Source organism: Myxine glutinosa, chromosome 1 (assembly GCF_964187855.1).
Source record: "Myxine glutinosa chromosome 1, kmMyxGlut1.1, whole genome shotgun sequence".
NCBI lineage: Eukaryota > Metazoa > Chordata > Myxini > Myxiniformes > Myxinidae > Myxine > Myxine glutinosa.
Window position 1 is genome coordinate 248,114,301 of NC_136261.1, and position 22,346 is coordinate 248,136,646.

The following is a 22,346-nucleotide window of genomic DNA, read 5'->3' on the forward strand; positions in this document are numbered from 1 at the left end:
TGCAAGCCAATGCACTCATTGTCATTAACACACACACACACACATCTTTCAGGAGCATTGCCTCATTTCACCAGCACTACTAGGAATCTCCATTTAAATTCCTCATTTCATCACGCTCACCACAAATATTCTCATACACACGGTGATTCCCACAATCACACACACACAGCATCATTTAAGCTATCTACTCCCCTAATATTAGTTCTCTCCCTGTCATCCCTTATACTATGCACATGCCCCGTCATTATCAAACAACTACTCTACTCTACGTCCCCACTACAGGTACAATGTCACTACTTAAATCTCAGTCACCTATGGTCATTTATAGATCCCTATACATTACCCTAACCCTCCCGGGCTAGATTGTACTGCCACCCCATAAAACTACAGCTCCTTTGCCCAAAAAAGAAGGGATGGTAGATTTACCATCCCTCAACATCACTATCACCATTTGTCCACTACTCTTAGCCTCTCGGTGCGAATACATCATCAAAGCTCGGCTTCGCAAAGCCGAGCAATGAATTCGGCTGGTTTGGTCTACTGTAGGTTGGGTCCGTCCGGCATCCGATTCAGGGGAGGAGGTTTTGTCGGGCCAAGGCTCCAGGCACCATCTCTACGCAACGCTTTGCGCTCCCAAGCGCGATGGCCCAGCCTTCCCCGGCCGGAGCGCCGCCACCTCAAGGGGGTGCCGCTCCGAACCCTCCTACCTCCCCTCTAACCAGGCCGGTCGCCTTGCCTGGCAAAACGCGGCACCGGCCGTGCAGGGCGGGGCCCGGCCCGGATCGTGCACGGCGCTCCTTGCAGGAGCGACGTGGCAATGATCCCCGCCAGCCCCCGCAGCACACAAAGAACACCACGCCCTGAGAGCTTGCGTCGGCTACCCATCAGCCTAACAGCTGCCCCGGTCAGCGTCGATGCTCGAGTCGCTTTCTCACATCCACACGCGACTCTTCCCATACTCACACATCCCATACACTTCCTTACTACACACTCTCGCGCACATTCTTGTGCATCCATTCTACTCGCACACTACATCATCGTACACTCCTCGGTAACGCACCTCTCTTCCAACGCACACTCTGTACCGCATTCATCACACATACACTCCGATGTGCATTCTTCTCTCACACGTGCGCCATTTTCTCTCGTACATCTCACAAAGGACCTTCCACGAACGCCCGGGTGACGTCGCGATCCCAAGCACGCGAAAAATGTTTTCGCGCCATATACAGCCCGGCTCACCTTGGCGCTTCCTCTTCTTCGCTCCTCCACCACCTGCAAACCTTCCATTTGGTTATCAAGTACGGCATCATGATGCAAATCCAGACTTTGGACATATTCCATCACTTTCTCCGATTCAATTCCTATCTCTGCCGTCTCTCCAATCCCAATTTCAACTATAACCATTTCATTCTGAATTAATCTTTTCCTCCAACAACCACCGGCGCATATGAATTTGCCTTGTCCAATTCGGTGGCCGTCGGGTTTTTCACACCCCGAGTCGCGATTTCTATTCCCGTCCAGTTACCTGTGCCTCGCTCTGGCTCGCTTCCCCTGTGCTCCTCAAGTCGCGCTACCTCGTCGTGCACAAATGGGACCTCTCCGCTCGACCTGCGGTCTATGTCTTTCTCTATTCTTTTCACCGTGGCGTTTATTTGCTCCTGAAATCCATCTGGGTTGTACCTTGCTTCGTGCCTCACTTTTTCCATGTCGATCCCCTGGGTAGCCATCATTGCATCGAATCCCTTACTGTCACCCCTCATAGATGCACTGAAATGCACCATCAAAAGGCCCCAGTCCATTGGCACTGCAGGCCCGGCTATCGCCGTCACGTATGGAAGGCCGCCATTTTCTTTGCCAGCTACCTCCACTGCTGTACCCTTTCCAACCTCCATTACCAACTGTCCCTCTTTTTTTTTTCTTTTTTTTTCTATACTGAATCGAGGCTCGTGAAAGAGCTAACATTTATTTCACAAACAAATCAACCAGACAAACAAAATATATAAAAAGAGGGAGCGGAAGACAAGATGGGGAGAGAAGGGGAAGCACACAAACATAACATTTGAGAGCAGTGAGATGTGTGGGAGGGAGAGGGCTTGGGGGGAGGAGGCGTGGGAAGGGGGGGGGGGGGAGGGAGAAGTATAAAACACAAGGACACGAGGGACTTCCAGGACAGAAGTTGGTATTTCAAAAAAGTGGATTTGGGGTGAAATTAGCGGGGGTAGAAAAGATCAAGATTTTGGATGGGGGAAGATAAGAGCTGGTGGTGAACAGTTGTTTTAAAGACCTGGAGGGTGGAGTGGGATTGAAGAGAGTGAGGGATTTTGTTCCAGAGGCGGGAGAAAAGAGGAATGAAGGAGTGAAGGTGAGCAGAGAGTCTTGATTTTGGCAGTTTAACCATGAGAGGGTTGCAGGCAGATCTTGTGCGACCTGTAGGAATATTTGGGGGACAGAGCCCAGAGAGAGCTGGGGGGGGCAAGGCCAGAGAGTAGTCGGTAGAAGACGGAAAGACCACCCACCTGTCTGCGGTGAGTGAGTGAAAGGCCCTTGGAGTTAGCTTCATCGCGGGAGATTCCAATGATTCTGAACGCTTTGGTTTCAACAGCGTGAAGACGAGCTAGGTGTGAGGCAGGAGCACCAGCCCAGAGGGGAGAGCAGTATTCCATTGAGCTGCGGATGAAAGCCTTGTATGTGGTGAGGAGCTCAGGTGTGCCAAGGCAGGACTTCGCACGACGGAGGAGGCCCAGTCGGCGACTGGCTTTGGAGGCCAGATTTGAAATGTGGTTTTCCCAGGAAAGATCATGGCAGATAGGTCAATTGGCCCTGGGTTATCAATTTTTCCTGATTCACTACTCCCACCAGCATCCGACCGCCTTGGTTATCCATGGCATGATTCAAAATTTAGGTGTTAAATAAAATTTGGGCCGCTCGAAATTTTTGACCAAATCCTTTTTTCACAGATAAGAAAATTTGGTTCGGGTCCACTCCCAGACACCAATTGTTGCGGCCAATAGCACAATTGGTGTCCCAAATTTGGTCTACTAAATTTAGAACCAGGTTCCAAATCCCACTCCTGACACCAATTGTTACGGATCTCGGGGGTCGGCGCTTCACTTATCAAGGGGGGGGGGGGGGTTAATCCCCTTGTCTTTTTAGCTGGCCGTCCCGAGTCCTGGGGGTTATAACGTCCTTCCCGGCGTGGCGTTAGATAGGGTTTGTTAGCCCTAGGGGTTCACTACTACCTAAGTACCAACTCCGGGCGGAAACGAGGGAATAACTCCCGCTCTAACCACGGATATGTTGGAAAATGCCGAGCGGTTAGCAATCCGCGATCCGAGCTGTTAACAATGAGACTAAACCCGATTCTGAGCGGTTCCTAATCGTGCCACAGGTACTCAATTGATAAAAGACGAAAGTGAAGGGATTAAGACGAAACCAGAAAGAACAGGTGAATTTATTACAAATAAAAAGAGGAAAGGAAAGAATGTACAAGAAAGGAAGAAGAAGAAGCAGGACACAGGGCAGTCTTATTCTATACCCCAGACAAACATACACACTCACACGGGGATTGTATCTGGTCGGTGGTCAGGCAGAGGGTACGGTGATGGGGTCCAGGCTCCAGGTGAGGCTCCAGTCCAGGCTCCGGTTCAGCGGGCGAAAACCCGGCAGGCAACTCCGCGTATCTTGGAAACGCGACCGGACCTTACATATAGCGGGGGGGGGGGGGGGGGGGAGGGAGGTTGGTGTCCCGTACATGTGCACTCCTGGACAATTCTGTTAATAAGCGCGTCTCCAACCAAACTCGTGCGCATTTCCCAATCAGACTCGTATAAGCGCGTCTCCAACCAACTCGTATGAGCGCGTCTCCAACCCGAGTCCTTTTTACCGCCAACCTTCCACTCGAGTGCTGCCGTATCTATCTCTTCAAGCAACCAGCGCTCTCGACAAGTAGTCCCCCAAAGGGCTTTGCGTTCGCGCTTATATAACGCGCCACGTGATCTCTATGCGGGCCTCAAGGCCGTGCCTGTCGGTGATGTTACATCAGCCCTGGTTGGCTGGTGAGGGCTTACCGGCCACGCTTTTGACGGCTGGTTGACAGGCCACACCTTTTTCTTGGCGTTCTGCCCCCTTTTTCCTCGGGCCTGACCGCATGGTTTATGGCGGCGCTTGAGCGAACACCAAGGCACCGACTGTAGGGGTGCCTAATGGCGTCGCTTGGAGAGGGAGGTCGCAAAATGGACGGAATGGGCCTAATCTTATTTGATTGACGCAACGCAGATCCAACTTTTGGAAACACGGCCTTTTCTAAAACACATAATAATGAAATAACTAAAGTCCTATGGTGGCCTACGTTGTGCTTGTGGACTAACTAGGGGTGCTACCTTTATATTAACCTTGAATGTCATATTTACAAGTGATGTCATATTTACAAGTGTGGGTTCTAACACCGCAACAATATATATATATATATATATATATATATATATATATATATATATATATATATATATATATATATATATACATACATATATATATATATATATACACACATATATATTGTTGCGGTTTTGCGGTTTTATAATAAAGGTTAATTTCCCCTCCTAGTTAGTTACACTACAACATGCAGCCTCGTTATAGTTCAGCTATTTCTGAGTAAATGTAAGCGTAGTCCTTTTCCTGTGTTAGCTTTGCGTTGAGTAGGATAATGAAAATTAGGTGTCCTTATGGCACTTTGGGTTGACATTGGTGCCGAAATACCACACGGCAGGCCTGAACAAGTCGACCGAGGCTGAAAGAAGGCGGGGCAGGAGCAGTGGGAGTGGCCGGTAAGAACGAGCCGCCAATCAGGGCTCGAGGGGAGTGGCTTACCACTGCGGCAGAGGCGGGGTTTGGAACATTCGAGTCGGGCCGGGGCGGGAGCCATATAACCCTTCTTCGAGCCCCCCGCCTCAGTTGAGAGTCAGGTCGAGTCACGAGTTGAGTTCGAGTCGAGAAGCAGTTCAGGGCAGTTCAGAAGGAGATGCGCTCAGTTCGGGGTTTTGAGATCAGTTGGAGTTCGGAGTTGAGAACGCACGTGAGATTGCGTCGTATCGGGTCATATTGTATGAGCTGAATTATCCCATTGTACACGAACTTGCCCTGCTCCCTACGCTCTGCGCAGTATTAATCGCGCTGTAAAAGATGACCCGCGCCGGGCCACAGACGCACAATTTTCCTCCTGCCTGCCTTTACCTGATACGCGCCGCGAGGATTTTCCCTCCTGCCTGCCTTTGCCGGGATACGTGATGTGACCGCCAGAGGGCCATGACCGGGTGAGCTGTTCCTGGAGCGACTGAAGCAGGCGCGTTCGGCGCGTGAACATTCTTCCTCCATCTCCCTGTGTCTGTAAGTGGGCCCATTGTCTGGCTATAAGTATAAGACTGTTTAAGTTCTGCCCTGTGTCCCTGTCCCTCTACCAATCATTGTAACTAGTGTAAATAAACTCTGTTATTCCTTCTGATTTGACCGTTTTGTCTCTTCCATCATTGGTCTCGCATGGTACGAATTAGATCGCTCTAATCGGGTTCTATAGGAAGGTAACAGCACGAGTCACGTGGTACGCAACCCGCTCGGGCGTACTCAATCACGCGTGGTTTGTGCGAGACTCGATCCCTGCTTCCGCTGCGGCATGGGTACTCAAGGTACGCGTGAAATTGTCCCGAAACCCTTTTCCATGTCTGCCCGGAAGTGGCGACTCTGTCTCGCGGTTTCGAAGACCCAGAGGGAAAAAGGGGCTTAATCTCCCCTTTGTAACGGGAACGGGCTTCGAAAAACCACAACAATTTGGTTGTCAGGAGTTGTATTTGAACCGTTAAAAAAGATTTTGGACACCAAATTGTACAAATTGGCCGCAACAATTTGGTGTCAGGAGTGGTATTTGAATCATAATTTTTTTTTGGACGAATTGGCTCCAAATTACGAGCGAACGAAATTTAGTTGTAAAATCCAAATTGTATTCGTACCATGGCTGGCCAAGGCGGTCGAATGCCGGTGGGGGTAGAAGAAGAGGTAGATTTGATGACCCAGGACCAAGAGGAACAGTTGGTAGTGGAGGAAGCCGAAGAGGATGCGGTAGCTGGCAAAGAAAATAGCGGCGCCTCGCACGCGGCGGAAGCCGAGCCCGCGATGCCAGGGTACATGCAATTACTCCTGACGCAATTTATGGCAGAAATGAAAGAAATGAGGGACAAAGCAAGGTGTAACAGCGGCGAATTGAAAGAAACAATGGATGCCCGAAATGACGAAATTCGGGGACTAAAGAATAACATGAATAAAATGAATGAAAAAATAGACACCCGAGGGGAGACATGAGAAAAAATGATGGCAGAGTCAAAGAGGGACATGAAAAAGGTGGGGGAGGACATTGGGCGCAGGTTGAGCGGGAAGGTAGCAGTGGTACGCAACGGGGTGAAGCAGTGTGAGGAACGCGTGGGGAGAGAGCTTGAGCAAAGCACAGCCAAGTTGACCGGGGGCTATGGGAGTCGCGACACGAGGTGTAGAAGAGCCGACGATCGGCGAATTGGACAAGGAAATTTCATGGGCGCTGCCGATTGTCGTGATAGGAAAATAAATAAATGGGGCTGAAGAGACGGGAGAGCCAGAGAATAAATCACGGGAGAAAGAAATGGATTCCGCACAAAGTCTGCATTTACACTGTGATGCCGTGCTTACTATCGAAATTAAAAGTTTGCAGGTGCTGGCGGAAAAGCCGGGGAAGGAGGTCCCCGAGGTGAGTTGCGAAAATGGCGTGAATGCGTTTGGCACGAACGGGTTTTTGGCACGCTTGGGACAGAGACGAGACCCGGGCGTTCGCGGAAGGTCCATTGTGCGGTGTACGAGGGCGACTGGTACGCGGTATGAGAGAGAGTCCGTACCCGAGTGCGTGGAGCGCGAGTGTGTAATGGAGTGTGTGGAGGAAAAGTGCACACCGGATTGTGTGCGGAAAGAGTGTATACTGAAGTGTGTGAAAGGCGTGAGTGCGTCTAGGTGTGCAGGTACAAGTATGGAGTGTGAGAGAGAATGCACACCAGAGAATGTGGAAGGAGAGTGTGCAGTAACGGAGTGTATGGGTGGCATGGGGGCGCCTGGGTGTGCAAGTGCGGAGTGGGTCGCGAGTAGTGAGGACACGGATCAAGCATCGACACCGACCGGGTAGCGCCTAGTGGGACGGATAGCAGACGTGAGCCCCCGATGAGCTGTGTGCTGCAGGGACCGGAGGGAATCCGTGCCGCGTCAGTCTCACAAGGGCCGGCGTGCACGATTTGTACCGGCCCCCGCACTGTATGGTTGGTGCCGTGCCGTGTCGGCAAAGGCAATCGGCGAGGTTCACGGGGAGGTGGGAGATTTCGGAACCGCGCACCTTGTCGGGTGCGGTGCTCCGACCGTGGCCGGTTGGGTCATCGTGCGTGGGACCGCGAGGCCCCGCTCAGGGATGGAGCCCGGCACCTTGGCCCATCCATACCTCCTCCCTTGGATCGAAAATGCCGGACGGACACCACATGCAGGTGACAAACCACCCGCATGGATCGCTTGGCCCTTCGAGGTCGAGCCATGACAGCGTATTTCCACACGAAGTGGCTCAAGTGTAGAGGACTGATGAGGGTAGTGTACCCCACGTGGGGGAATCGTGGTGTCACAATTCCTCACATGAACAGGGCCCATGTGCATTAGTTTAGGGGGATGGCAGTGATAGGCACATGGGGGTGCCAGCAATGGTTGCCTCCATGGGGCACCGAAGCTAGCCGAGGGAGGGCTAGTATAATGTTAGGGATCTAGAAGACTGTAGGTACATGAGAGTTAAGTAGTGACACCTGAACTGTAGTGGGGACATAGGTAGCTTAGATGGTTGATAATGAAACAGGGTGTGCATCGTGTAAAGGGACGACGGGGAAGCACGAGTTTTAGGGGAAGTAGTCAGATAGATGATGCTGTGTCTGTGAGGAATTGTATGAGAGTAAACGGAATTGTGTGTTGGGACAAATGGAATTGTGTTGAGGTGCAAGGAAAGAGGTGTGTGAGCTCAAAAGGTGTGCCAGATATTTAGTGTGTAAGAGTAGTAGTGTGAATTGACTTGCATGGTGTGCAAGACGGATGGTGTGGAAGTAAGTGGTGTGGAATGCTTGGTGTGGAATAAAAGGTGTGGAATGCATGGTGCGAAGGAGTGAATGGGGGGAGAAGTGGAACCCATTCACGAAAGCCCGGGGTGGGTAGTGTAAAGCCAGGTAGAGGGTACAGGCAAAATTGTATGGATATTGACATCTGTGGTGCAGGTGGTAGCAAGAAGTGCTTTGTTGGGTGCATGAGTCTGTAGAATGGCTGGGCGTGTGGCTTAATTGGTGCATATGGTTATTGGGGCACTCCGCCACTGGTAGTTTGTCGGCCAGGTGAGGCCGCAGGTAGGCTCTGGGAGCCAGTTAGAGTAGTTGTGAGTGGGGCCCGAGGATCACAGGAGAGGACCCGGGTTGGCCAATGCCAAGGTGGGAATCAGGGGGTAAGCGCCAGGGAGGGCCTTCCCCAGTTAGGTAGTCGCAGGAGCAGGTAAGCTCGGGTGGCGGCTTCAGTGGCGGAGGTGGGTAGGTACGTAGACCTGCTGGTAGAGCCACACGACCCAGCCCCGAAATTGTGCCAGGGCACAGAGTGAAAAATTGCGGGAGTGAGACCCAAATTCGGAGGACACCACAGAGTGGGCAATGGGAATTCGGGTTCTTAGAACCACATAGTTTAAGGAGGCCGATTGGCAGGGTACGACCCCGGGTAGTTTAAAAGTAAATGTCAGTAGTGTAGTTAGGATGAGAGAACTCCCTTTGCACCATCCACAGCCAGTCACCAAGGAGGGCGAGCTCCACACCGAGGCTCTGTGGACTGTTTGAGTAGTGAGACGCATCACGACGTAAGAGTGACATTGTGTTTGTTCCATCCCTTCCTTCTTGCGAGGGATTGGGAGACAAATTTGGCATAGAGGGGGATATGGGAGAGACAAGACGTAGAGACGGATTGTAAATACATGGGGGGCTAGGGTAGTGTCGCCGACGGTGGGGGGTGCGAACGGTTAGGGACGAGCCTGCTCTGCTCGCTCTTCCGCGTCCCTCGCGCTGCATTACCTTGTTTTTCTGTGTGCCACCGTGTGCTTTCTGCTTTGCTTGTTGTGCCTTGTCTTCCCCCCCACCCCAGGACCATTTTGGAGGCCGAACTGTGCAGCACAATCGACCTGTGCAGCATCCCTTCTGCACCTTGCTACATTGTGCAGCCGAAATGTGCAGCACCTTACAACCACATCCTTTTGCTGCACCTTTGTTGCACCTGTGCAGCATTTTGCTACCAAACCCTTTGCTGCACCCTGGTTGCACTTGTGCAGCACCTTTCTGCCAACCCCTTTGCTGCACCTTATTACACTCATGGACCACAAGCATTGTGGCCTTGCACCTCTGTTGTGCAGCACCTTGCTGCAAAATCATCTTGCACCTTCGGACCACTTGTTTGAGTCGCATTGATGCCACGCAGTCAGACCACATGAGATTGGCCCTGCTGGCAAAATAAAAGCATTTTTGTGCATTTCATTATGGTGTGCTAGGCATAAGAAGATGTGTAAGTTTAGATAGCCCTGAAATTTAAAATGGCGTGTATGCCGGTCCGGGGGCGAGCCAGTTTGATATATGCACACAGAAGAAGCAAGAAGCAAGATGCAAGCAGCAAGTGTCATGATTTTGAGTGTGATTTTGCTGTGTTTTCTCTCACCTCCAATCTTCTCTTCCAAAAAGAACAGGTCCTGGGTCATAGAATTGTAAATAAAGTTAGGTTTTGTGCTTGTAAATATAAGAATGCTGCCCACCGGCTATGTGTTTCGTTTGTTAGTCGTTAGTTGTGGGCATGAATCTGTTATGAAGCTGCTCAATGCAATAGGAGGGACATATCTAGAGTTTTAAAACTGTCGCACACACGGGTCAGAGTAAATGATAGGGGGAACCACACCTATGTGTCACATATAAGAGTAAGGTTAATTTTGCATGTCTCTCTCTCTACCGGTCATTCCATTGGTGGTTTCGACTCGGGGACGAGTCTGACGAGGGAGGGGTGTAGTGTTGCGGTTTTGCGGTTTTATAATAAAGGTTTATTTCCCCTCCTTGTGAGTTACACTACAACATGTAGCCTCGTTATAGTTCAGTTATTTCTTAGTGAATGTAAGCGTAGTCCTTTTCCTGTGTTAGCTTTGCGTTGAGTAGGATAATGAAAATTATGTGTCCTTATGGCGCTTTGGGGTGGAATTGTCGCCGAAATACCACGCGGCAGGCCTGAACAAGTCGACTGAGGCTGAAGGAAGGCGGGGCAGGAGGAGTGGGAGTGGCCGGTAAGCACGAGCCGCCAATCAGGGCTCGAGGGGAGTGGCTTACCACTGCGGCAGAGGCGAGGTTTGGAACATTCGAGTCGGGCTGGGGCGGGAGCCATATAACCCTGCTTCGAGCCCCCCGCCTCAGTTGAGAGTCGGGTCGAGTCACGAGTTGAGTTTGAGTCGACAAGCAGTTCAGGGCAGTTCAGAAGGAGATGTGCTCAGTTCGGGGTTTTGAGATCAGTTGGAGTTCGGAGTTGAGAATGCGCGTGAGATTGCGTCGTATCGGGTCATATTGTATGAGCTGAATTATCCCATTGTACACGAACTGGCCCTGCTCCCTGCGCTCTGCGCAGTATTAATCGTGCTGTAAAGATGACCCGCACCGGGCCACAGACGCGCGATTTTCCTCCTGCCTGCCTTTGCCTGATACGCGCCGCGAGGATATTTCCCTCCTGCCTGCCTTTACCTGATACGCACCGCGAGGATTTTCCCTCCTGCCTGCCTTCGCCAGGATACGTGCTGTGACCGCCAGAGGGCCATGACCAGGTGAGCTGTTCTTGGAGCGACCGAAGCAGGCGCGTTCGGCACGCGAACATTCTTCCTCCATCTCCCTGTGTGTGTAAATGGGTGCATTGTCTGGGGATAAGTATAAGACTGCTTAAGTTCTGCCCTGTGTCCCTGTCCTTCTACCAATCATTGTAACTAGTGGAAATAAACCCTGTTATTCCTTCTGATTCGACCGTTTTGTCTCTTCCACCATTGGTCTCGCATGGTACGAATTAGATCGCTCTAATCGGGTTCTATAGGAAGGTAACAGCATGAGTCACGTGGTATGTAATCCGCTCGGGCGTACTCAATCACACGTGGTTCGTGCGAGACTCGATCCCCGCTGCCGCTGCGGTGTGGGTACTCAAGGTACGCGTGAAATCGTCCCGAAACCCTTTTCCACATCTGCCCGGAAGTGGCGACTCAGTCTCGCGGTTTCGAAGACCCAGAGGGAAAAAGGGGCTTAATCTCCCCTTTGTAACGGGAACGGGCTTCGAAAAACCGCAACAATATATATATATATATATATATATATAATTATATATATATATATATATATATATATATATAATTATATATATATATATATTTATATAATTATATATATATATATACATATATATATATATATATATATATATATATATATATATATATATATATATATATATATATATATATATATATATATATATATATATATATATACAGTCTTGGCATTTAATATGGAATATTTTTTTTGTGGGGGTGAACTTACTTTTCAAGATGTCTTAGAATCAAAAGTTCATTGGAATTATGTTGAAATTATTCCAGATTTTGTTAATGTGACCTTTAAAAGAAACAAAAACCACATTTGACATTTCGAAGCAAATAAATTGATCCTTGAAAGTGATGCAAACTGATTTCGAACTCAATTCACGGACAGTACTGTGTTAAACTTCTGTGCGTTTTCCAGAAGTATATCTTTATTTTGCACATTAGCCAAAAATTTTTTTAACAAAAACAAAAGCTAAATTATGACTGGGATTATGGACAGTAAAATTACAGTTCAGTACTTCGTGTAACCCCCACGAGCATTCAGGAGAGCACGTACACGTCGAGGCATGATGTTCACGAGATTTGCCAAGGTTTGGACAGGAATCGCTTGCCATGCAGTGACAATAGTCTGCTGCAATTCACGGCACAGAGGTAGGCTGCTGGTCCAAGTGGTCGATTTGACGCGTTAATTCTGCCCACAAGTTCTCTATCGGATTCATATCCGGGGACATGGCAGGCCACTCCATATGCTCGACACCACGGTCAGCAAGAAAGTGTTGGATCATGCGAGCACGATGAGGCCGTGCATTGTCATCTTGGAACACAAAGTTTCCTCGAAAGGCTGCACGAGCAAATGGAAGCAATGTTTCTTCCAGAATGACCCTGTACTTGAACTGGTTCAGGTTTCCATTCAGAACAACCAGGTCAGTTTTGCCCCCTGCATGAAAAGCAGCCCAAACGGTCACCCCACCACCTCCAGCTTGGACTCCTGGCACTATACAATCTTTGTTGTAGGCTTCATGCACTTGCCTGCACACTCGGACGCAGCCATCTTGACGATAGACCAGAAATCTAGACTCGTCACTGAAGATCACGTGATTCCAGTGGCCTGGCTGCCATTGACGGTGCTCTCTGGCCCACTGCAATCGACGCTGGCGGTGTTGTCTGGTCAGGCGTGGCTTTCTCAGGGGACGCCTGGCACGATAGCCTGCTTGAACCAGTCGTTGGTTGACTAGCCTTCTGGATACAGGCACATTTGTCAGTTGCTGCCACTCAGCCCTAAGCCGATTAGCTGACTTGGTACGGCCATTGCGGACTAACCGGTGCAGCTGGCGATCATCCCTCCTTGTGGTTCTGCGGGGACGTCCTGGCCTCGGTTTTGGAGTAGGGACACCCCTCTGTGCATTTCGTTTCAGGATCTTTGACACCTGACCTTGAGTGATGCCATACTGCCGAGCAATAGCACGCTGTTTCATGCCGGAATTTCGTAAAGCCACCACTCCATGACAAACAGCATTGTCGAGTTGACGGACCATCTCCAGAGGAAGCGGCAATAACTTTTGGAGATGTGCAGCAGTTGTTTTCCGCTAATACAGGACGCAACAACCCTTATATACCCGACTGTGAAGCCAATCATCAAATGTACCTGTCCGTACATTTTGTCACGCCACCTGTGATATAATCCTGTTGTTGACTTCTTGCTGCGACAGACAATCAGTGACATGGTTCTTTTAACAAATAAATCACCAAAGTGTAAAAGAAACTCACCAGATTGATCTACTGAGTTAAGAAAGTAAACCCAAGTCAAGAAAAAAAAAATTCCATATTAAATGCCAAGTCTGTATATATATATATATATATATATATATATATATGTATGTATATATATATATATAAATATATATATATATATATATATATATATATATATATATATATATATATATATATATATATATATTGTTGTGGATATGAGGATTGTATTTTTTTTATTGTGTGTTTTATTAATATTGCTTGATTCTGGACCCTCCTGCCTCCAGTGTTGTGTAAAGGTCAAAGGGCGTCCCATAATTAGTCCATAAAGCATACACGTCAGCCAATCATAGATTTCCCCCTGGTTGATAGTTATATCTTTATTATGTGTATTAGGGTAAGGCCTTGTCTCCCATTAAGATGACACTCCATTGCTCCAAGTGAAATAGAGTAGATTCCTTTCACATTCCCCTTTCATCATTGCCAAGCCTCAATTGCCAATTACATCCCCTCCAAAACCACCATTGAACATGTGCTCAGGTCGGGGAAGAAAGGCGTGCCCGCCCGTCGTCATCAAGGGCGGAGCCAGAGGGTCGCGCGACCAACCAGGGCCAAGGTGAGCACACCGATGGGCGTGTCCTGAAGGCCGGCGGCTTGATCGCCGGAGGCGCTATAAAAGCGCGCGCGCAAGGAGCAAAGGGGTTGCGTTGAGTGGTCGGTGGTGAGGAGTGATTGGACCAAGAGAGAGAGAAGGGAGATCATCCAGCAGCGATTCTTGTCCAAGAGAAGAGATCATCCAGCAGCGATTCCCGTTCAAAGGAGATCATCCAGGGAAGCACAAAGCCTGCTATTCGTCGCCTTGCTCGCCAGAGTTGGACCAAGCAAGAGAGTTGGGCAAGAAGCAAGCACGTTGTTCAGTTGTGTGGTTGGACCAGACGAGTCCTGGCAAAGCACGCGATGTCCCCAGAGCAGCCGCAGCCACAGCAGCAACGACAGCAGCGTGGGGCCTTGACGGCAGTTCCGGAGCAGGGCCGCGAAGGAACGGCGGCTGCCAAACGCGCCGATCGTGCTGCAGTACCGGTGGACCTTCCTCTCCCTCCAGCCATCCACCTCCCGCCAGTCCTATCATCATTCCCCGCGTGAGTCTGTCTTTGTTTGTTCTGTCCTGGGTATTTAATTAAGCTTGTATAAGGAATTTGCACTGTGTCTCTAAAATCTTCTGTATATTATTTTATTATCTTTCCTTCTCCTTGGTTTTTTTGAGCCTGTATATAGTAGGAATAAATTTAATAGTATTTTCAACCTTTTTTTCGCCTTCTTCTTCTTCTTCACATCCGTGTCGCTTTTGTCTTTTCCATATTGAATAGCTGTGGCACGATCCGGCCAACGTTCGGGGATCGGGTTAATCGGGGTAACTGTTAGGGCCGCGGGGCCGCCGCTCGGCAAAACGAACATCTTATCCGCAGTCCGTAACAATATATATATATATACTAGACGACCCATGACCCGTTGGGTCAATGTTATTACATATAATTAAGGGGTTACCATGGTTACAGTGGGGGTCAAAGGTCAACCTATGGCGAAGATATATAATTTTCTCACACTTTCTAATAGAGAGGCAAAATGCCATATAAAACTAAATTTACTGGTTCTAATTGCTTTTATTTATCAATCCTCACATAGAAGAGCAGTTTTTAGTAATGAGCAGTGAGGAGCAGACCCCGCAGCCAATGATGTGACCCCTCAGCCAATGATGTGACCCCTCAGATAATGATGCTACCCCTCAGCCAATGATGTCACCCCTCAGATAATGATGCTACCCCTCAGCCAATGATGCTACCCCTCAGCCAATGATGTCACCCCTCAGATAATGATGCTACCCCTCAGCCAATGATGCTACCCCTCAGCCAATGATGCTACACCTCAGCCAATGATGCCACCCCTCAGCCAATGATGCCGCCCCTCAGCCAATGATGCGGCCCCTCAGCCAATGATGCCGCCCCTCAGCCAATGATGCCGCCCCTCAGCCAATGATGCCGCCCCTCAGCCAATGATGCCGCCCCGCATCCAATGATGCCGCCCCGCATCCAATGATGCCGCCCCGCATCCAATGATGCCGCCCCTCAGCCAATGATGCCGCCCCGCATCCATTGATGCCGCCCCTCAGCCAATGATGCCGCCCCTCAGCCAATGATGTCGCCCCTCAGCCAATGATGTCGCCCCTCAGCCAATGATGTCGCCCCTCAGCCAATGATGTCGCCCCTCAGCCAATGATGTCGCCCCTCAGCCAATGATGTCGCCCCTCAGCCAATGATGTCGCCCCTCAGCCAATGATGTCGCCCCTCAGCCAATGATGTCGCCCCTCAGCCAATGATGTCGCCCCTCAGCCAATGATGTCGCCCCTCAGCCAATGATGTCGCCCCTCAGCCAATGATGTCGCCCCTCAGCCAATGATGTCGCCCCTCAGCCAATGATGCCGCCCCTCAGCCAATGATGTCGCCCCTCAGCCAATGATGTCGCCCCTCAGCCAATGATGTCGCCCCTCAGCCAATGATGTCGCCCCTCAGCCAATGATGTCGCCCCTCAGCCAATGATGTCGCCCCTCAGCCAATGATGTCGCCCCTCAGCCAATGATGTCGCCCCTCAGCCAATGATGTCGCCCCTCAGCCAATGATGCCGCCCCTCAGCCAATGATGCCGCCCCTCAGCCAATGATGCCGCCCCTCAGCCAATGATGTCGCCCCTCAGCCAATGATGCTGCCCCTCAGCCAATGATGTGACCCCTCAGCCAATGATGCTACCCCTCAGCCAATGATGCTACCCCTCAGCCAATGATGCTACCCCTCAGCCAATGATGCCACCCCTCAGCCAATGATGCTACCCCTCAGCCAATGATGCCACCCCTCAGCCAATGATGCCACCCCTCAGCCAATGATGCTACCCCTCAGCCAATGATGCCACCCCTCAGCCAATGATGCTACCCCTCAGCCAATGATGCCACCCCTCAGCCAATGATGCCACCCCTCAGCCAATGATGCCACCCCTCAGCCAATGATGCCACCCCTCAGCCAATGATGCTACCCCTCAGCCAATGATGCCACCCCTCAGCCAATGATGCCACCCCTCAGCCAATGATGCTACCCCTCAGCCAATGATGCTACCCCTCAGCCAATGATGCTACACCTCAGCCAATGATGCTACCCCTCAGCCAATGATGCTACCCCTCAGCCAATGATGCTACCCCTCAGCCAATGATGCTACCCCTCAGCCAATGATGCTACCCCTCAGCCAATGATGCTACCCCTCAGCCAATGATGCTACCCCTCAGCCAATGATGCTACACCTCAGCCAATGATGCTACGCCTCAGCCAATGATGCTACCCCTCAGCCAATGATGATGATGATGCTACCCCTAGACGACCCATGGCCCGTTGGGTCAATGTCAGTTTGAATAGATATGAGAATAGAACTAAAGCGAACGCTGGACATCATCAGGGAGATTATTTGGGCCAGCAAGCCATAAGGCTCACCTCTCCAGCGTTCTAAATCACTTACCTGTGACACGTGATTTCGGCCCTTATCTCCGATCACGTTGACGGAAATCACCACAGCATATTGTCAAGATCCCTCCAAAAGGCTCGTCTTTGTCACATACATCAAGCAACGTGCGATCCACAGCCTCGAAACTCTCTCTCCTGATCATAGGACACTCATCCCACACGATGAGTTTTGTACTTCGAAAGAGGTCTGCGATAGTGGAATTTTTATCGATGTTGCATACGCCATCTTCCCTCGGTGTCAGAGGGATTTGGAACCTTGAGTGCGCTGTTCTTCCACCAGGCATGAGGGTAGCAGCTATGCCAGATGAGGCCACCGCAGGGGGCAACTTCTCCACTCGCTCTCACTTTAGAGAGAATCAGGTTAATAAGAAACGTCTTCCCTGTGCCTCCAGGCGCGTCAATGAAAATCATTGATGACTGATTCGTGCGGATGTTGCTATTCGCGTCCATAGACGTGAGGTGTGATTCGTTGTCCGCATCCGTAGCGCCGTCGGAGGGTTGATACGACATTCTTCCTGCAAATAGTATTGTGTTTGTGCTATCGTTTTGCCGATCATCAAATGACAAATAAATTACATTGTGAAAATTAAAGATTTCAAATAAACCTATTTAAAGTGTATGCGCATATAAGTAATAAAAAAAATCGAAGAAATATCTCTCGGTAATTTCCTGAAACATATTTTACTTCCGGGTAATAATGTTGAATGAAATGACGAAGATATATACTGTATGCCTGTTATTTTAGGCGGTGTATTTTCGTATATCAACGTGGCGCGATTTTAAAAATATATCTCTGCAATTTCCTGTGTGTGGGTGAATGTTCTCAATTATTTCTTTTACCGAGTCTAAAACCATCGATAAAAATGAAATCAGATGGCGACTTAGATTGAAGATAAAGGCGTGAAACAGACTCAATGGCCTTGAAGATACAAGCCTTTCAGAATTCATTTCGTTCTATAAACGGAAACTTTCATCGGATTTTCTTCCCGTTTTTTTTCAACCGAGTCTAAAACTATGTTAGCAACTGTGAAAAATGTAATGATATATCGAATTTGATTTGAAATAAAACTGAGAGAGAGAGCAAGACACCACGGGCCTACAAAACAGGCCTCAAAGCTATGCGAGTTAATAAAATGGTGGATATTACTACTCTCTCAAAGGGGTAAGCCACGCCCCCGGACCGATCGAATGTTACATACAAACACGCAAGATTTCAATTTTATAATTATATAGATATATATATATATATATATATATATATATATATATATATATTGTTACGGACCATGGATAAGATGTTGGTTTGCCGAGCGGATGGCCCCGCGGCCCTAACAGTTACCCCGACTAACCCGATTCCCGAACGTTGGCCAAATTCACGCCACAGATATTCAATATGGAAAAGACAAAAGCGACACGGATGTGAAGAAGAAGAAGAAGACGAAAAGGTTGGAAATACTACTAAATTTATTTGCTATTTACAGGACCAAAGAAACCAAGGAAGAAGGAAGGATAATAAAATAATTTACAGAAGACTCAGAGACACAGTGCAAATTCCTAGCTTACTTACAGTCTTAATTAACCCAAGGACAGAACAAACAAAACAAACTCATGTGCACAAGAAGGATGGAAAGGCAGGAGGTGGATGGCTGGAGGGAAAGGAAGGTCCAAGGATGCTGCAGCACGATCGGCGCGTTTGGCAGCCGCCGTTCCTTCGCGGCCCCGCTCAAAACTGCCGTCCAGGCCCCAAGCTGCGGTTACTGAAGCTGCTGTTGTTGAAGCTGCTGTGTTGCTGCGTGGACGTCGTGTGCTTTCTCCAGGACTCGTCTGACTTGTCTGGTCCAACCACTCAACTCAACAACACGCACGTCTCCCTGTTCAAGTCCTCCAGGCTTCTTGCTGTTAACTCCTTTTTTTGGTCCAAATTTGGCGAGCAAGGCGACGAATAGCAGGCTTTGTGCTTCCCTGGATATCCTTTGGCAGTACCTTGCGCGCGCGCTTTTATAGCGCCTCCGGCGATCAAGCCGCCGGCCTTTAGGACACGCCCATCCGTCAGCTCGCCTCGGCCCTGATTGGTGGGCACAGGCCCTCTGACCCCGAGCTGAGCACATGCTTAATGGCGGCTATTGGGGTAAAATCAGCAACCCACCGCTGTAACAAACCTGTGCCCCGTGCAGTTGGCAATGGAGGCTTGGAGGGGATGTAATTGGCAATTGAGGCTTGGCAATGATGAAAAGGGAATGTGAAAGGAATCTACTCTATTTCACTTGGTGCAATGGAGTATCATCTTAATGGAAGACAAGGCCTTACCCTAATACACATAATAAAGATATAACTATCAACCAGGGGGAAATCTATGATTGGCTGATGTGATTGTTTATGACCTAATTATGGGACGCCCTTTGACCTTTATACATAACTGGAGTAAGGAGGGTCCAGAATAAAGCAATATTTCACAACAATTTACGATACAATACAACACAATAAAAAAACACAATCCTCATATCCGCAACAATATATATATATATACATAATATATACGTCGGTATATGCATATACATAATATATACGTATATATATATATATCTCAGTTTTCACTCCGTTTGTTTTTTTTTCGTTGTTTTTTTCTTGTTACTTGCAAAATCGAAGATTTTTCAAATACATTGGTCGGTTGCGTTTGTTATTCTGTCTGTCTGTTTGTTTGTCTGTTTGTTTGTTTGTCACTGATCATCATGAAACTTCACCAAATTATAGAGGTCGTCAAAATTGAGAAGTCTATTGATTTTTAGGTCAAAGGTCAAAGGTCATCTGGAGGTCCAATTTGTAAAATCGCAATTTTTAATCCGATTGACTTGAAAATTGAACAGCATTTGTATATTGCGTCACTAAATTGGAAAACCAACTATTTTTGAGGTCAAAAGGTCAAAGCTCAACTCAAGGTCATACTTTCTAAATCATCAATTTTCATCTGAAAAACCGTCAATTTTCATCCGATTGACTTGAAAATAGAACAACATTTGCATATCAAGTCACTAAATAGGGAAACCAACTATTTTTGAGGTCAAAAGGTCAAAGGTAAACTCAAGGTCAAACTTCAATATCATCAATTTTCATCTGAAAACCATCAATTTTCATCTGAATGACCCGAGCTTTGATCAAGATCAATTTTAATCTTGATGAAATTGACAATTTGGTGGATTAATGGCAACCTTTTTTTGAGGGGGCGGGGAGAGGTGGATTTTGCAAGTATCATGCTCTGCATGACGTCTTCTTGTTTGTTTGTTCAGGCAATTTCTCAGCCATCCTTTGAGATAGGAAGCTGAAATTTAGGCACAATTGTGAGCACATTCATTGTCAAAACTTGTATTTTTATTTTTTGTTTAATCAAGTAACTAATTCATTATTTAATTATTATCGATTTATTCAGTGATTATTTATTTTCTTTCTCATCTTGGCAATATTTAAGGCACCTTTGTGCTAGGAAGCTGATTTTTGGACACAACAGCGACTGATTGACAGTGACAACAACAAGTGATTTGTCTGTAAATGGTATTTTTGATTTATTGATTGATTTATTGAATATACCAAAACAATTGGACAGATTGGGGATAAACAAAGAAGGCGGCTCATTGGAATGGCTAAGAAGAGGTCAACTCAACTGGGACGACGAAGGAATCATAATAAATGCCCAAGATCAAGGACACTACACCAATGGATTTGAAAATATGGTGGGACTGAGCCAGACGGACAAGTGTAGATTCTGCAAGACAAAAATAGAGAGTACTAGTCACCTGCTCTCAGGATGAAAAAGACTTATCAGAACAACTTTAAACACAACGGCACAACAAAGAATGCAAAGTGATTCATTGGCATATCTGCAAAAATAAATGAATCCCAGCCCATGGAAACACGAACCAAGGGCAATTATTGATAATGAGGACGTCATGCTCATGTACGACCTGATGATTCATTCGATCGTGGCCATAGAAAACAAAGCATTGCGTCCGGACATTGTACTCCGGAACAAAAAGGAAAACACAGCATTGCTGATTGAGATATCTCTACCCAGCGATTTTGGCTTAAACAACGCAGAAATGAAGAAAATGACCAAATTCCAGGACCTCAAAAATGGGATCAAGAGATCTTGGAAGCTGAAGAGCATCGAAATTGTACCAGAGATAATTGGAGCAACAGGAATGATAAAGAAGAACCTCACTGAGATTTTAAAATCCATCCCCAGGAATATTACCACAAATGAACTACAACTGGAGGCAATCCGGGGTTCGGTGACGATCCTGAAAAGAGCCCTTGGAAAAAAACTCTGAAAAGGTTGAACAACTTGGTACATGAACCGTGATCCCTTATCAAAGCGGAGGAGGATACTTTGGGTCCTGGGAGGACTCCGTTCCACCTCCTGAAACCCACAAATGGAGATAACAACCAATGACACACACACACACACACACACACACACACACACACACAAGTGATTGCAAAACCCTGTTTCCTGCTGTTCAGGGTCAGGCTAATGATTCAAGCGCACAGCCACTTGCTCAGAACGACCGACACCTTCTTGGAAGGATGGTGACCAGTGATGCAACACGTAATTTTTTTATGGGATTTTGCCGGCCGCAAAGTCGACAAGGCCACTCGAGGCGGGGGCTACACAAACAAAAGCAGAACAACCAGCCCCTTGCACTGAAACAAGACAAATGTAGAAAGTTGTCTCTTCACAGAACAAAAGGGGCTGGGAGGGGTTAGCTTGTCTGCTTTGAGACAACAGTGCCTCTACCCCCATTTTTGGTGGACTGCCGACCAAGGCTAACGAGCTCAACCCACCCGGGTTTGAAATCAGAGTTGTCCTTCTCCTAGGCAGACTGCCGGCCAAGGCTAACGAGTTCCACCTACCCGTAGCAAGCCTGGTTTTAAGGCGCCAAACACCCGCCTTTCACACCTCCGCATTTAGTTAAAAAACAGGGGTCGGCACGAGAAGCCATGCGGTAAGAGTTTGATTAGGAGAGGCTATCTGATGTGCAGACCGTATGGGATAATTTAAGGATGAGGAGTTGCTCAGTTCTCCACCTCCATCCTTGTCATTCCTAACCCATTTGACCCTCGTAATCGTGGTTATGTTTGTGCAATTCCAGAGGTGTGGTTCTGCATAATTTCTGAATAGATTCTTCCAATTGCAAAATGCTCTTGGTCTTTAAATCATTTTTCTTGAACTTATTTTCAAGCATATACTTGTCGCATATACTTTATCCAGTTTCCAGCAATTTGTCTAGGTAATCTAGCAAACAGGAAAATAGGTACTTGCAAAACATGAACTTTGCTCGAGATTTCAAATCTGAAAGTTTGATCTGAAATCTGAAAAATCTGATCTGAAATCTGAAAGTTTTCAAATCTGAAAATCTGAAAGCACCAGATCCCATTGAACAAACACAGAACTGTTAGCTCGAAGTCTCTCTGAGATGATCTGCCTTGATTAGGACAGCTTCCTACAAGCAGTCTCATAATAATAATAATAATAATTCATTTATTTTGTATAGCGCTTTTCCAGAAGCCCAAAGGCGCTTTGACAGAGTG